The 17033-nt window shown below is 47.0% G+C and overlaps 1 protein-coding gene across 3 annotated transcripts in view; it reads right to left on the minus strand.

The window, feature by feature from the left end:
• The window catches only part of CCDC91 (coiled-coil domain containing 91), a 1919235-nt gene that overhangs the window by 457024 nt on the left and 1445178 nt on the right, over positions 1 to 17033 (minus strand). The window lies entirely within an intron of this gene.

Consider the following 17033-nt stretch of genomic DNA (forward strand, 5'->3'; position numbering starts at 1 on the left):
CACTGGGCACTTTACCACTGCTTATCAGCGCTCAAGTGGATATGCTCTCCCTGTAAATTGTATTTATGGATCAGTGTTTCCATGATTAGCATAATAAGTCCCTAGCACAGTGCATGGTGTGTGCTCAGGGCCTGTAAATCAAACGCTGCTTGTGGGCCTGCAGCACTGATTGTGCCAGCCACATGAGCATCCTGTAAATGTAACTCAGACCTGCCACTGCAGTGTCTGTGCGCAGTTTGTTACTGCTATGTCGACTTGGCAAGTGCACCCACTTGCCAGGCCCTAACCTTCCTTTTTCTTACATGTGAGTCACGCCTAAGGTAGGCCCAAGGTGCCCCTGTGGGCAGGATGCAGTGTATATGAAAGGTAGGACATGCCCTGATGTGTGTAGCATGTCCTGAGACTAAAATGCTGCCAATTTCGTTTTTCATTATTGCAAGGTCCCATGGGGAGTTTACTTATAACATTTTATATATATAACTGCCCATGGGAACAAGATTGGAAAATAGAATTTAGTACACCTAAACTCAGAATATGAAAATGCATCTTTTAGTAAAGATGATTTCTATATTGTGTGTTTGAAAATACCACTTTTAGAAAGTAGGTATTTTCTTGCTTAGCCATCCTGTGTGCCTTTGCTGGTTTGTGGATTGACTGTCTGGCTTTGTAGTGAAAAGGGCGGGAGATGTGCATTCTCTCAGACAGCCACCAGGGGGGTTGGAGGTCGATATGTGTCCTGCCTTTCCTGAATGAGTCAGGGCTGGGCAGAATAGACCTGGGCTGCATTCAGAGTAGGGAGAGGAGATTTATTTCACACCTGAATGGGTCTGGTCTGCCTTGGACAATGCTGTCTTCACCTCCTTCCAGGCAGCTGCAACCGAGAGGACAGAACTGGTTTTGGCTGGGCAAAGAGCTTCTTTGCTTCCAGAGAACAAAGGAATTTGTGCTATGAAAAGTGGGGCCCAGACCCCTGAACTTTAGATTACTGCTCAACTAAGGAACCTGCCAGGAAGAAGAACCGGGAAAGCTGGAGGAGGATTACTTCCCCTGTGCTGTGTGCTGTTGGGGATAGCCTGCAGTGGTTGCTTCTGTCTTGGGCAGGGAAAGGACTGGACTGTGCTTTCATCATCCTGCTGTTAGCGTTTTCTCCAAGGGCTTTAAGTTGAGCTTGCCTCATGTTGGAGGTTTCAGGGATAGAAAAGACTTCAAAGATCACTTCTGGGAATTAAGAGGAGCCTTTGCCAAGGAGAAGAGCTGGAGAAACTGAGGAGGAATACTGCCCCAGTGCTGTTTGCTGTCTGGGGTTGGCCTGCAGTGGCTACTTTCTGCCATGGAAAGGGGAAGGACTTTGCTGTGTGCTGTGTCCCCTGCTTGAGGAAGATCTCCAAGGGTTTGAAGAAGAGCTTGCCTCCTGTTCTGAAGTCTCAGGGACTCAAAGACTTCACCCCCAGCTCCCTTGAACTTCCTTGCTGGGAGTTCTGACCAGCCAAGAGGTGCCTGTAGCTGCTCTAGGTCTCTTGAGGTTGTTCTGGCTGTTGAGAGCTGGAAAAGTAACTCAGATGCAGGATGCACGACGCATCCATACCTGTTTCCGAAGCATCGGCAAGAAACTGACCCTTACCCAGACTAGGAAGAAGGGTCCCTATGGGACAAAGATGCAAACCCATGCCAACTAGAGAGCTGCGTTTAAACAATGTGGACTGGCCCACTATGTGTGTGTAATTATTTTAGGCACTGTTTTTGTGGCCTGAATTAGGACCCACTAGGTGACTTCAGAAATCGGTGCTTCCATGTGGCGATTTCTCCACGGCCAGGCACTGCGCCTGGCCGTGGAGAAATCGCCACATGGAAGCACCGATTTCTGAAGTCTGAGATCACCGCACTGATTCTGTGCAATTCCTGTTGTGCGGCTGCAAGAACTCAAGCATCGTCCTGGATCATCATGCATCGCATCGAGGCACCAGGTCTGTCGTTGGGGACGCAGTAAGAAACCGATGCATCACTTCCCCACGCAGTAAGAAACTGATTCATCACCTCCTCTCCGGGAAGAAACAGATGTATCACCACCTCTGCGCAGCAGTAAAGAACCAACACATCACCTCCCGATCCCCTTCCCTCTGTGTAAGGAACCGACGCATCTCCTTCCCTGCGACCCTTTTTTTTCTGTGCGCGACGCATTCCAGGTACTTTGTTTTGAAAGTGTTGCATCTATAGTTTACTATGGACAGAGCTGCTTCTACCTTTTGAAAGTCATGTTTTGATTACTGTAGAGTGGATTTTTGTTGTTCTGGTCTTGATAGGTGTAGATAAAGATTTCTTATTTTTCTAGTCTGGTGTGGTGTCCATTTGTAGTGTGTTTTCACTGTATTACTGAATGTGTGCACAAATGCTTTACACACTGCCTCTGAGATAAGCCTGTCTGATTGTGCAAAGCTACCACAGGGGTGAGCAGGGGTTATTTTAGAAGTTTATCCCCCTTACCCAGACTAGGAAGAAGGGTCCCTATGGGACAAAGATGCAAACCCATGCCAACTAGAGAGCTGCGTTTAAACAATGTGGACTGGCCCACTATGTGTGTGTAATTATTTTAGGCACTGTTTTTGTGGCCTGAATTAGGACCCACTAGGTGCTATTAAAAGACCCCTCACACACCAACCTAGTTGGTGTCATGCTTCATCATCGGGGTCCCAACCAGGTGGCCGAGTGCCACCTGGTTGTGCTACGACGCCTGATTACAGCGGAGCAGGTGTGGGTGCAACAATGTGATGTGATGTGAATATAATACAGTTAAAAATACCTCTGGGAATCCTTGCCTTTGTATTTTAATATTGGAGGCCCAGGGTATCGTTTAAAATATGTGTGGTGCAACTACTGAAAGAGTAATTTTCCTATGAGTTGTCTTATGTGTGCCGGTCTACATGTTTCAGCCCCCTCTGTGTAATTAATGGGGCTTTCTTCAGGAGTAGAACGTTGAAAAGTGAGTGGCGAAAGGTGAAGGTTGCCACGTGAAAAAAACAGTGTTATCCCTACACACTCGCTAAGGTGTGTGGAAAAGAAACATGTTGGCGTACTCACAGACACTTTTGAGTAGCAAAAAAATCCTGTGGGGAAGAAAACCCACAATACAAAACATATATGGTTTCGCAACATAAAATGCACTCTTCAACATTCATTACAGAGTCATGCATTTGTCATCTTGGAAGGCTATATGGTGACTAAAATCTGGCTCAAGCACAATGGCATGCACGGATACTGTGTTGCATGCCTGTACCAATTGTAATATAGAGCAATGGCTGCGTTTTCCTTCTATACTGGAAGCAGTGGTTGTGCCAGTGGAGCGCTGTACACTTGTCTATATATCGAGGAGGTCTGGCTATGCCAGTGGCGCACGGCGTGTGTGCGAGAAACTGTGGCACAAGTGCGTGCTGAAGGGCTACTGGGGAGAGAATCCAGCGGTCCGTGGCGTGCTGCGTGCTGTTATTAATGGCATGCATTTGAGTGAAGGAATGAGACACCCAAACAATGCCCCGAAAAGTCTTGTAAAGAGACCGCAATTGTTGTGGTGTATGTTACAGTCCTACCTAAAGAGTAGATGAGAAGTTAAAAAGTTAAAAAGCATGCAGCAATATTTACAATGCTAAACGGTTTTAAGCAGAAATCGGGGCTCGGAAAGAGGCAAATCTTGGGCCAAATCTGGAATTAAAAGTAAGAGCGCTGCTGTGAGCTATATCGGGGCGATAAGTTCACTTGCGGTGCAGCTTCAGATTTTACACAAGGCCTTACTTGGGAGAAATGTGCCTCTGCTGCAAACCTATCTATGGTCCCCCGTGGTCCCGGCTGGTGCCTGGATCCCTAAGTCTGTAGTTTAAATAGTCAGCGTTGCAGATCTGGTATGTGCGCCGGGGCACTTCCGGGAATGATTGTGACTCGGGGATCCTGATAGATCCACATGCGCTGATGGCCTGAGGTGTAGAGTCTACTGAGGCGGCCATCTTGGAGAGGGGTAGAGTGCTGTATAATGCTTGGACTAGGTGTAAGACGCCAACAATGTGCGTGCTAAGTTGAAAAAAATTAAAAAGGTTAAGAGTCAGCACTCGTGGAGGCTGGGACTCTTCGGGGAGCGTGTAACCCCCAATGGCTGTAATGTTCACAAATGTGACAGTAGGGAGAGACCACAGCGGTGGGTATACAGGGCAAATGTCCTGTGTTGCGGTGGAGCAGAAGTATATCTGAGTGGTAAGCTCATAGTTACACTAGTCCAGTTGCAAAGTAGAGTGGTGCAGGGGACCAAATGGTCTCTAGGATACAGAGGCACTACAGAAGTGTAGATTTTGGACATTATACTCTAGGAATATGTCGCGTTACTGTGGTGGTAAGGCAAATGGCGTGGGGGACCACAGTGTCGTGCTAGTGTGGTGGCACCTGAGATGGTGTGGGTGCAAGAGATGCAGAGGGATGCCTTAGAGTATGGGACAGGTGTTTTTGGTTTTATCGTCTGCTAAGGCTGTTCCATGGGATATTGTCATTAAGGCCAGTTTTGCGGCTGGAAAGACAGTAGATCCATCTCTGTTCTTTGAGCAGTAACTGTTGCTGGATATTAGGCACTTTGGGGTCCATGGCTTCAATGATGACCCAGCTCATGTCATTGGTCGTGTGTCCTACTTCCAGGAAATGGTTGGTCATTTTGTTGCATATGCGTGTTTTGACTTTCCCTATGTAGGTAAGGCTGCAGGGGTATACTATGGGGTATATCACGTGTGCTGTGTTGCAGTTGGTGTGGGAGCGCAATTCCCATGTCTTGCCTGGTTCCAAGTCTAGTGTTTTGGTGGTGCTTGTGAGGTGGCATACACTGCAGTTGCCACACGCAAAATGGCACACGACTTTCGGAAGGCCCCATTCATGAAGTACAGTGTTCTCTTTTCTCTGGATAGGTGTTGGTCTTGTGGAGACAATGGCATCTTTAATGGATTTAGCTTTTTTGTGCGAAATGAGGGGTGGGTCCCATTTGAGGTTTCTGTCCCGATGTTCTTCCAATGCTTTTGCATTATGTTGGAGACTTGATTGGAAACTGCGTTGAAAGTGGTAACGCATGTTAGGGGCATGGGTCTGGCTCCACGTGCGTGCACCTCAATCAGTCCCTCGCGATTTTGGTTTTGAGCTCGTTTTCCCGCTTTTTTCGCTGATACGTCTGGGGTTCCCACGGTCTCTGAGTTTCTTGCTCAAATCATTGGCTTGCTCTTTGTAGTCTGTAACATTGTTGCAGTTTCTCCGAAGACGCAAGTATTGCCCGTAGGGGAGGTTCTCCCTCAAAGGCCTGGGGTGAAAACTGGAGAAGTGTAGCAGTGAATTACGTGCAGTAGGTTTGAAGTGTGTTTTGCTTTTCAAGTAGCCTCCTTCGGCCTCGATGTCGAGGTCTAGAAATGTTGTTTTTTGCGGGTGGATGCTGTGAGTAAATATGAGGTTGTGGTTGCAAGTGTTGAGCCATTGGCAGAATGTGATGAGTGACTCAGTGCTGCCTTCCCAAATGAGTAAGATATTGTCTATGTAGCGTTTGTAAAATTTGATTTCAGGAATTCGAGACTCAATGTCTGAAAAAATGAATTGAGTTTCAAAGTGGTGTACGTACAAGCCCGCTGTGCTGGGGGCGAAAACGCTCCCCATAGAAGTACCGTATTTTTGGAGGTATAGTTGGCCTTCAAACTCGAAGAAGTTGTCTTTTAATGCGAGCTTTGCACAGTCCCAAATAAATTTGGTTGATGTGCGGTATTGCCATTCTGTTTTCTCCAGGGCGATTTCGAGGACTCTCAGGGAGTCGTCTTGTGGGAGACTCGTGTAGAGGCTCTCCACGTCGAGGCCAACTAGGAACAATGTCTTGGGGTTGTACGCAGGCCTTCTAGAAGCCTGAGGAGGTCCTTCGTGTCCTGTAGATAGGTGTTGGTGGTTTTGACCATGGGTTGGAGGAAGAAGTCGCATTAGCGTGACAGTGGTTCCAGCAGGGACCCAATGCCCGATACGATGGGACGTCCTGGAGGTGGTGTTCGGTTCTTATGAATATTTGGTACTATGTAGAAGTAGGGAATTTTGCCTTCTGTAGTGGTGAGAAATTTGGCTTCACTAGGTGTTATTAGACCTGTAGCCTCTGCTTCTTCTACCAGGGTGTTGATGCATGATTTCAGGTTATCACTGGGATCTTGGTTAAGTTTTTCATAGTTTTTTGTGTCGCTGAGTAGTCTTATGCACTCTTTTTGGTAATCTTCTTTCTTCATGATGACTGTGCCTCCACCTTTGTTGGCAGGTTTTATGACAATGGAATCATTGGATCTCAATGACTGGATTGCCGCTCGTTCTCCAGTTGTGGTGTTCTGAAAGGTGTGGTCCTCATTGAGCTCTTCAATGTCTCTGAACACCGCTTGTTCATATACTGTTATTTCTGGTGGAATGGCAGTGGGAGGCGGCATGTAGGTGGACTTTACTCTGAATAGGGTGTCCCCTTCAGCTTCCGGGGTTGCGTCAAGAGGAGAGTTTTCAAAAAAGGCTTTAAGTTTCAGTTTTCTGAAGAATGTTGCTAGTTCGCAATGTAGCTGGAATTTATCCAGTCTGGCCGTGGGAACAAACCCAAGTCCTTTCTCCCAGACGGTCTGTTCGCTTGGTGTTAGATTGTAGGACGAGAGGTTGATAACCAGGCTCACCTCGTGCTGGGCCCTGGTTGCTGGGCTTTCGATTTGCTCCTCGTCAGGGCTCCCTCGTGTTGATCCTCTCCTCAGTGTACTTGGTTCCCTCGGCGTCTTCTCCCTCGGCCTCGTGGGCCTCCCGTTAAAAAAGGGAACCGTAGGCACTGATATTTGAAGACGTGCTATAGCTCTACACTCGTTATCATACATTTTATTTGATTTGGGGTCTGAACTCAGGATTGCCACTGACCGTCTGCATACTGCTCGTGATCCCCTGTGCTGCAGATCCTTACTTGCCAGAACTTACTTCAGTAATGCAAGAGGATCACGAGCAGTATGCAGAGGGAGGCCCCCTCAGCTACGCATCGTGGGATGACAATTTCTATCAAGCCGTGGATGACTCCATTTATAGGGCGGTGGACCAGGCCATGGTGCCCCTGGAGCAGTGGCTCACGGCACGTTTGGATGAGGCTTACTCCAAACTGGCGGCTCTGATTCCCGCGCCGGCCACGGTCCCGGACCCTGCGTCCTCGCCCACCCCTCCTCCACCCAAAAAGGCCTGTACAGAAGGGGTTGACGCAGAAGCTTTCGCTCGTGTTTAGAGCGCCTTCAAGGCGCTTGAGGGGTCCCAAGCTGACGCCAAAACCGCGGAGGCCCCCCCGACTCCGCATACTCTGTCCCCAATTCCCCAGGACGAAGAGGATTCACCGGATTCGGATGAGGAGGCTTGTTCCTCGAGGTCCTGGCTCCAGTCTCAGGCCGCTTCCTCTGAGGGCCCTTCGGACATGTTGGACCCGGACGACATCGTCCACCCCCGGTGCTCTGACTGGGTCCCGGTGACAAGGTAGCCAAGTATGTGGCCGGTCGCTTACGCAAACCTGTAGAAAAGGACGCACGCAACAGCCTTCGGGCGGAGTACCCTCGGCCTACCCTGGAGGGCAAAGTGGCTATGACGCCGGACATCGACCCTAAAATGGTGACGTTCCTGACAAAGTTTGTTAGGGATCCCCGTAAGGGGATTGACAGGTCCTGGCGCACTTGCCAGGACAAGTTGTTAGACGCGGTAGGTCCTCTGACTAAAATCCTGGACATGGCAGAAGAGGCCAAGGTCACAGGAGATCAGATTTCCCCGGAAGTCCTGTCCAACTGGGCCCAGCGGGCCATTGTCTTCCTTGGAAATGTGAATTGTGCCCTCTCTACAGAGAGGAGGAGGTCTCTGTTGATTAAGATTGACCCTAAATTGGGTGACCTCGCTTCTTCGGAGGCCGGCGCTGTGGCTCAGGGGGGTCTGTTCGGGGACCCTTTTATTAAGGAGCTTGGGAAGTTTGTGGCAACCTTTACTTCCTTGGACAGAGCACAGTTCAATATCAAGAAGGTTTTTGCCCCTCTGGTTTTTGAGGGGGCCGGACGTGGCAGGGGCCGCTCGTTCAGCAGTGGCAACCCATCTGATCGGGGACAAGGCTTCGGCCGCGGGCGTGCCCAGGACGGTGCCCGCTTCAACAACTTCTACCCCACCCGTGGCCAGCAGTTTCAGGGCCGTGGCGGCGGCCAGAGGAGGCAGCAACAAGGTGTTGGAAGAGGTGAGTGTACTGCCCTCAGCGAGTTTGCGGGTTGGGGGGCACTTGGCGCAGTTTCTCCCCGCATGGGCTTCCCTGACCAGCGATGCTTGGGTGCTGCAGACGGTCCAGGGCTTCCAGTTGGAGTTTCATGGCCTTCCGTTCCAGCCTCAGCGTCCCCGTCCCATTACCTTTTCGCAGCGCGACGCAGATTTAGTGCGCGACGAGGTGTCCGCCCTCCTCCACAAAGGGGTGATTTGTTGCACGCAGGAGCACCCAGGGGGTTTCCTCAGCAATCTATTTTTGGTCGACAAGGTCGATGGGGGCCGTCGTCCAGTCATCAACTTGAAGGAGTTCAACGAATGGTTGGTTTACCGCCATTTCAAGATGGAGGGAATCCATCTTCTGAGGGACGTTTTGCGTCCATCAGATTGGATGGTCAGGGTCGACTTGAAAGAAGCTTAATTGACAGTGCCCATTTTTCCCCCTCACCGTCGTTTCCTTCAGTTCGCATGGGACGGTCAGGTCTACGAGTTCACCACGCTACCTTTTGGGCTCTCCTCGGCGCCGTGGTGTTTCACAAAGGTGTTGCACCCGGTCGTCGAGACTTTGCGGGCTCGAGGTATCTGGATGATCGTTTACCTGGACAACATGCTCTTCATGGACCAGTGTACAAGGCGCCTTTCGTCCCAGCTTCAGGTGGCTGTCAACCTCCTCCAGGATCTGGGTTTTGTTATCAACGAGAAGAAGTCTCTTCTGGTTCCTACCCAGTGCGCCACCTTTTTGGGGTTCACCGTCGACTCGGTGGCAGCCACGTTGAGCCTTCCTGCTCGGAAGATGGCGAAGATCAGGCACGAGTTGCGTCAGACGCGGGTGAAGTCTCACACATCCTTGCGCCATTTGGCGCTGTTGGTGGGTCTCCTGTCCTCTTCAATTCAGGCCATCTTCCCAGGCCTCCTTCATTATCGGGCCATGCAGCGCCTGAAGGCGTATCACCTCCGGAAGGGTTTGACTTACTCCCAGATGATCCCATTGTCAGAGGAGGTGAGGGACGAGATGCGATGGTGGCTAACGCACATGGAGGCCTGGAATGGCCGTGCGATCTTCGGCTCCGCTCCGGATGTCATTATCGAGTCCGACGCCAGTCGCGCTGGTTGGGGAGCCAGGTGCGGAGAGTTTTCCACAGGGGGGGCCTGGTCAGCCCTCGAACAGTCATTGCATATCAACTGTTTGGAATTGCTAGCAGGCTCCTTTGCGGTCCAGTGTTGGACGAAGGACAGGGTTCAGTCTTGTGTCCTTCTCTGGATGGACAACGTGTCGGCAGTCCGTTATATCAACCACCTGGGAGGTACCAGGTCCAAACTGCTAGCGGACCTTGCCAAGGATTTTTGGCACTCTTGCCTGGACCGACAGGTGTCGGTCACTGTGGAGTACCTGCCGGGTCGTCAGAACGAAGTGGCCGAGTGGCACTCCCGGCACCTGCTGGACGCCAGTGTATGGAAGTTGGACCCTCTGGTGTTCTCCTGGTTAGCGGAGAGATGGGGCCCCTTTTCAGTGAACCTGTTCGCCTCGCGTCTGGATTATCAACTTCCGAGGTACTTCAGTTGGCGACCGGATCCTCTGGCAGAGGTGACGGATGCTTTCCTTCAAGACTGGTCGAACGAGCAGGGGTATGCGTTTCCCCCGTTTTCAATGATAAGGCGAGTGTCGGCGTTACTCCGCCGTCGGTTGGCGGAGGTGGTTCTGAGCCCCCCTTGGTGGAGGTCTCAAGTGTGGTTTTCGGTTCTTCTGGAACTTTCCTGGGATTCTCCAATCCTACTCCTCCACTCTCCTCATATTCTGCTCAGTCCGGAGGGGCTTCCCCACAGGTTAGTACAGGAGGGGTCTCTGCGTCTGATGGCTTGGCGGATCTCCGGCATCGCTGGACGATCCCAGGCCTTTCGGGAAAGGCAGAAGACTGACTCTCCAAGGCATGGGCCGATAGCACGTCCAGGAGATACCGGTCTGCTTGGCATAGATGGCGTCGCTGGTGTGTGCGATGGGGTCTTGATCCCATGGGGGCAGACGTAGTGCAGGTGCTGAACTTCTTGGCGGGATTGGCGGAGGATGGCCTGGCTTACCGGTCATTGAATACCTTCCGTTCAGCTATCTCAGCCGGTCATGACCTGGTTCAGGGTTCCCCGGTTGGAGAACATCCTTTGGTGTGTCTGCTTTTGAGGAGGATTCGCCTCTCGTTGCCGCCGGAGCCACGTTACTCCATCCTTTGGGATGTGAACAGGGTTCTGAACTTGTTTTTGTCCTGGCAGCCAAATTGGTTTTTGTCTTGCAAAGAGCTCACAGCAAAATTGGCTATGCTGTTGTGTTTGATATCTTGCAGGCGGGTTTCGGATGTGCGAGCATTAGACATCACTGCTAGAGTATTCTCCCCTGACGGGGTGTCTTTTACGGTGAGTAGGCGGACTAAGTCCCTTTCCAGAGTGATCTCGTACCCGGCCTTTCAGGACTCCCCTAAACTGTGTGTGGTGCAGTGCCTCCGTGCCTATGAAAGTTTGACTGAAGACACTCGTCCTAAGGGCGAGAGACAATTTCTTATTGCCCTACGTAAACCGTACAAGGCAGTCTCTTCCCCAACTATAGCCAGGTGGGTGCGCTGGGTGATGCAGGAAGCGGGGATTGATACCAAGCAGTTTGGTGCTCATTCAGCGAGAGGGGCGATGGCCTCTAAAGCTTTTGCCCTTGGGGCTCGGTTGGAGGATCTGATGAGGGCGGCCGATTGGTCCTCAGACTCCACTTTCAAGAGGTTCTATTTTAAGCCAGTGTTGGAAGTTGCCCGGCTAGTGGCCGCCAAGCTTTGAACTGGCATAATCCGAAGCCTCTGGTCCTGCCATAGAATGAGATTTTGCCTAGCCTTGGTGCTGGTAAGTTCCAATTCTATTAAGGACTCGGAGGCGAGGATTATCCCCCCCCCCCAATGACTTCAGGGAAGTGGACCCTCCCCGTACGGAATGTAAGTAATGCATTTATGTGGTTTTCTTACTGGCTATGCTGTTGGTACCTGCAATGTACTTTGACATGCGTTTTTACTCTTGTTAGTAGCTGCTCGGTGTCTGACATTGCGAATTTTGCAGGGAATGACGGTAATAAGCAGGAGGCGTGAGAGGAATGGAGCATGGGCTTCGCGCGAAGAAAGAGGAAGAGGAAGCAGCTGCAAGGCATGATGGGAGCTGCCGGAGTGCGGAGAGCGACAAAGGACTGCCATTGTGTCTCTTTTTCTTTCCCTAATGTTCATGGGAAATGTAGTTGTTTGTAGTTGTTTGTAGTTTTTACTACTACCTATTGTTTGATTACAAATATTAATAAGTTACTTGTTTAAGTAGTCTCATAGCAAAGTATGTCAAGAAGAATCAGAGGATAAAAAGAAAGCAGAACAAAGTTGGGTACACAAGGAGTGCTGTCACAGCCAGGCACTGGCATCTAACATAACTGCTTATTTCTCCTAAGAACACCTCCATCTGTTTATGTTTAGACCAACATTAATAACTGGTAGACTCGATGGTGAGATTACAATCTGAAAAAAAAGTCTACTTAGCTACAGGAGGGTCACAAAAATAATATGACACTCCAAAGATTTCCAATTTATGTGGATCAATTTTAAGAATGATGTTCCTAATACATCTGGGACAAACCTGACTCTGTACACAAAAGAAGGTATTTTGTGTTACCCCTTTAAGCAAAGAGCTATATTTTCATCTGTTCCTGCATCCTACAGATGACATATACAGCAGATAAGTATTTGCTCAATAGCAATATCTGTAAGACATTGGGTTAATAATTAAGCAGGATGCGAGTCATGTGCAAGTAATGGACCAACAATTGTCCAACTGGAAACCAAGTACCCCACTGTAGTACTAGACTCTCTCAGGGTAGCCAAGCAGAGCAGTCCATGAATTATCAAGCAAGATGGTGTGGGCCAGTAGTCTTCAATCAGTGGCAACACTGAATAAATCATTGTCCAGTCAGTGCTTAAAAAAAAAAAAAAAGGAACAGTACATAAAATACACATACTACTAAATATACAGAACAGGCAAATTAACATACCTTCTGTGACAACAATGCATCACATTTGACCCATAGTGGGTCGTGGCAGCATAATCGCAGTACCACTGCATCTATACCAGATGCAACATCACAATATAAGGGGGTGGTGTTTTAATTAAAGCAGGCCTTTTGGCTTTGTCAAGCGGGTGATTATACCAAAATATAAAGCAAGCCTACTGGCGCTGTCAAGAGGTCCCCACATTAATATATAAGGCAGGCCAATTGGCGGTGTCAAGGAGTCACCACATCAGCAAACACAATATTTGTGTTAGGAATCATCAATAAAAAACAATTAAATCAATAATCATATTTAAATGCACTCATCATTAATATAACCATTGCAATTTTCCTTGAAAGTTATCATTTACAAGTTGCATAGTTTTTCTTTTAACCTTTTAACCTTTTAGAGCACATAATGTAGCCAGTAAGCAAGCCACAAGGGATCCCTGCATTTATGAGCTGAAGAGCACCAGGACCCAGCAACGGGAACGGTTAAGTAAAGCTGAACAGGTTCTAAGAGTTGTGGTTTCACTATCCTTGAAACTTAGACAAATATGAATATAGGCTTGTGGGGGATGTGGCCATCCTGCAAACCTCCAAACAAGTCTTGGTAAATGTTACCTTGCCCCTTTTTGGGACACCACAAGCACCAAATGTTAGGCAAATATGCCCTTGCAGGGTATTGTGAGGTGCTCCCACTTAGGGCCTTGCATATTTCATGAGCAGCTCTGCTGCATTTCAGTTTTCCTTTTCATTTTTAAATCCTGGGTACACATGCTGACACATGCTGGACACCCAGGTGCTGTACCATGTTGGGGAAGCACGGGGAAGCCCTCTCCTGGATGCCCCATCCGGATTCCGCTTAACCAAGACTCCTAGTTGCTGGCACAGGAGCCAGCATTCTCATTCTCCCTCTGAACAGGGTATGTACAATGTAGTGGCCAACCCTCCCCCCGACACTGGCACAGGGAGGTGGAGGCTGGCACACCTCCACTGGCAGCACTCCCCCTTTCCCTGCTCACATCAGGGTCTGGGGAAAGGGGTCCCAAGCCCCAATCTATTGTACACCGGGCTCGGGATGGGGTCACCAGGCTGAAAATCTGCTCTGGGGGGCCAGCACTGCGCACACCCCCCCATCTCCAATGGAAATAGGCAGAATAAAGATGCTCTGACCCTACGGCATGGGCGGCTAACCCCTGGGGAGTAAGAGAAATCACAGCTGATTGCCACGTGCATTGTGCCTGGGAGTCATATCTTTAGAGCCGCCTAACTCAGGTTCTGTTGGGTGGTTTTCATCATCTTGGGCTCGTTTTCCTCTTGGTGGTGAGCTCTAGTCACCAGAAACATTTGCAACAGTTCTCCCGGCTTCTGAAGAGCACACTTTGCAGAGAACTGGTTTTACTGGATCCCAGCACCAATCTTTTTCTCTCCTGGCTCCAATGGTCTCTCCTAATGGTGGGGGCATCTTGTGCAGCCCCTCTGCTACCAGCCACTACAGCACTCACTGTACTGCCCCCACTCCCAAGTTCCAGAGCCCCCTGCCTCTGGAGTCCAGACCTTCCCACAACTGTTCCTCAGGGGGTAAAAGAATGTCCTGACCCTATAGAGATCTATCTAGCCCTGGAAGTCAGAAGCAGACAGGGTCACTAGCAGGGCATGACTTGGATTCTCCTTCTATCTTCCGTCTGTCCATGATCATGCTGTTGTCCCCTTCCAGGTTCACGATCTTGCACCCAGTCGCTCCCTTGTGTAAGGGCCTATGAGTGGGGGTGGAAAGCTCTAGATGCTAGGCACTTTTTGCCAATTCTTGGATACCATATCATCCGCCCACCCCTGTCACTACCCTCCTGTACAGCATTGTGGGACAATCAATAATGGCGAAGTCAAGTTTTCTCAGTGAAGAGCCCCCTTGAGGGCCTCAGCTCCATCCCTTGCTGACATCACTTTCAGTTAATTTCCCTCAAAAACTTTAAAGGGGAGCCCCTCTTGTGTTGGCTCAAGGTGTCTGGGCTTCCTCCTTTGTTCAGTGAGCCTGAAAGAGTTTTCTTCAACGAAGGAGACACGACATAAGTTTGTGCTGATAAGGGATGACACTGGAATCTTTCTGGTCTCACGCATCAATTAGTTACTCAGACGTCGTGGGTTCTCGACGCCTCCTCATCAAGCACCACCAAATTGAATTAACTACAACAAAACAGAGAAATAATTCTATCAACCAAGCTGTGCATCTTCCTACACTTCATAAACCTATTGGAGCAGGACCAAGACTGATTTGCATATAGCTGGGCCCACACTGAGGTGGCATAGTGTGCAAAATAACGATGGATTGGATTGCGGCCCGAGTGATTACCAGTGGATGAGATTAATCCAAGCATTCCATCCACCAATGTTTTGTACACCCTTTACCACTCTCAGCAGTGTGAACAGGAAAGTGAGAGAGTTCCCTCTACTTCAGATGGTGTACTTAAAAAATGCTGTCGCAATAAGGAGGGTTGGGCTTATTAAAAGTATTGCCAGCTTGTCAGCAGAGGGCACACTGTGTATTTCAGAAATGCCACCCTGCTCCATCAACAGATGAAGGCTCTGTGCTGTGTTTTTTTAAAAACAACACTAGACGGTGGCCCAACAGCACCTTCATGCGTAGTGTCATCCTGCAGATAACAATCAGCATTCGCCAATATCAATCACACTTCATGAACTCTGCCAGGCCTCAATTGCTGTTTTGTTTGATCGAAATGGTGGAGTGTGCAGATGACAGCGTGTCAGTGCAGCAAGTATCCAGCATTGCTCAGAGTTGGTAACTAGTGTGTTCTTTCACACAATGGTCATTTCTATGTAAATCAACAGCTGTATTTCATATCTCCTAGATTTGTTCAGTTACATGTCCCTGCTGTATGTATTAGGGTATTAAGATAGAATATCGACGGGAAAATATCGACTAGCATTAATATCGTGGTAAGAATATCGAAAGAAAAAAATATCGTCGTTGTAAATATCGTTGTAAAAAATATCGTTTTGTTAGAATGACATAAATATCGCCAAACAAAAATATCAATGAATAGAATATCGTTGACTAAAAAATCGTTGTATATAATATCGACAAAAAAATATAATGTGTTTAAAAAAAAAACAATAATTAATATTTTTGTTAAAAATTTAGAAAAATACTTTAATAATAATAATTATAAAAAAATTTTTTTTACAAAAGATTTGTTAAAATTTTAGTAGCGGGTTATTGGTATTATAGGGGATAAGGGTGGGTAGTAATTTAAAATTTTATTTAAAAAATAAACAAATTAGGAATTTTATCAGAAATCGAAATTTACATTTTCTAAATATAATATTTCACGAAATTTTATTTGTAATCATTAATTAATAACTAATATATTAATTTTAGTAGTGGGTCATTGGTATTTTAGGGGCTAAGGGTGGGTATTAATTATAAAATTAATATAAAAAAAAAAAATTTATAAAAAAAATCGAAAATAAATCAGAAATAGAAATTTTACAATAAAATTTAGAAATTTAAACGAAATTATTTTTTTAATGATAGTGAAAAATTTCATATTAATATTTTAGTAGCGGGTTATTGGTATAATAGGGGATAAGGGTGGGTAGTAAATTAGATAATATGTTTAAAAAAAATCGAAAAATAAGAACAAATTAGAAATTTTATCAGAATTCGAAATTTACAAATCAAAATTTGAAATTGTCACGAAATTTTAATTGTTATATGTATATTGTTTACTATCCTGCACATTCCCTGATATAAGTGTGATTGGAGTTAGAATAGTAATTTTTTTAATTTGACTGTCCAGCACATTCCCTGAGTTAAGTTATGTTTGGAGTTAGAATAGTAATTTATTATGGTTTACTATCCAGCATTTTCCCTGACTTATGTTGGATAGGAGTTAGATTAGTAAATTATTCTGGTTTATTATCCAGCACTTTCCCTGACTTATGTAGGATTGGAGTTAGAATAGTAAATTATTATGGTTTATTATCCAGCACTTTCCCTGACTTATGTTGGATTGGAGTTAGAATAGTAATTTATTATGGTTTACAATCCAGCACTTTCCCTGACTTATGTTGGATTGGAGTTAGAATAGTAATTTATTATGGTTTACTATCCAGCACTTTCTCTGACTTATGTTGGATTGGAGTTAGAATAGTAAATTATTATTGTTTATTATCCAGCACTTTACCTGACTTATGTTGGATTGGAGTTAGAATAGTAATTTATTATGGTTTACAATCCAGCACTTTCCCTGACTTATGTTGGATTGGAGTTAGAATAGTAATTTATTATGGTTTACTATCCAGCACTTTCCCTGACTTATGTAGGATTGGAGTTAGAATAGTACATTATTATTGTTTATTATCCAGCACTTTCCCTGACTTATGTTGGATTGGAGTTAGAATAGTAAATCATTATGGTTTATTATCCAGCACTTTCCCTGAATTATGTTGGATTGGAGTTAGAATAGTAAATTATTATGGTTTATTTTCCAGCACTTTCCCTGAATTATGTTTGATTGGAGTTAGAATAGTAAATTATTATGGTTTATTATCCAGCACTTTCCCTGACTTATGTTGGATTGGAGTTAGAATAGTAAATTATTATTGTTTATTATCCAGCACTTTCCCTGACTTATGTTGGATTGGAGTTAGAATAGTAATTTATTATGGTTTACTATCCAGCACTTTC

Source organism: Lissotriton vulgaris, chromosome 1_2 (assembly GCF_964263255.1).
Source record: "Lissotriton vulgaris chromosome 1_2, aLisVul1.2, whole genome shotgun sequence".
Classification (NCBI taxonomy): domain Eukaryota; kingdom Metazoa; phylum Chordata; class Amphibia; order Caudata; family Salamandridae; genus Lissotriton; species Lissotriton vulgaris.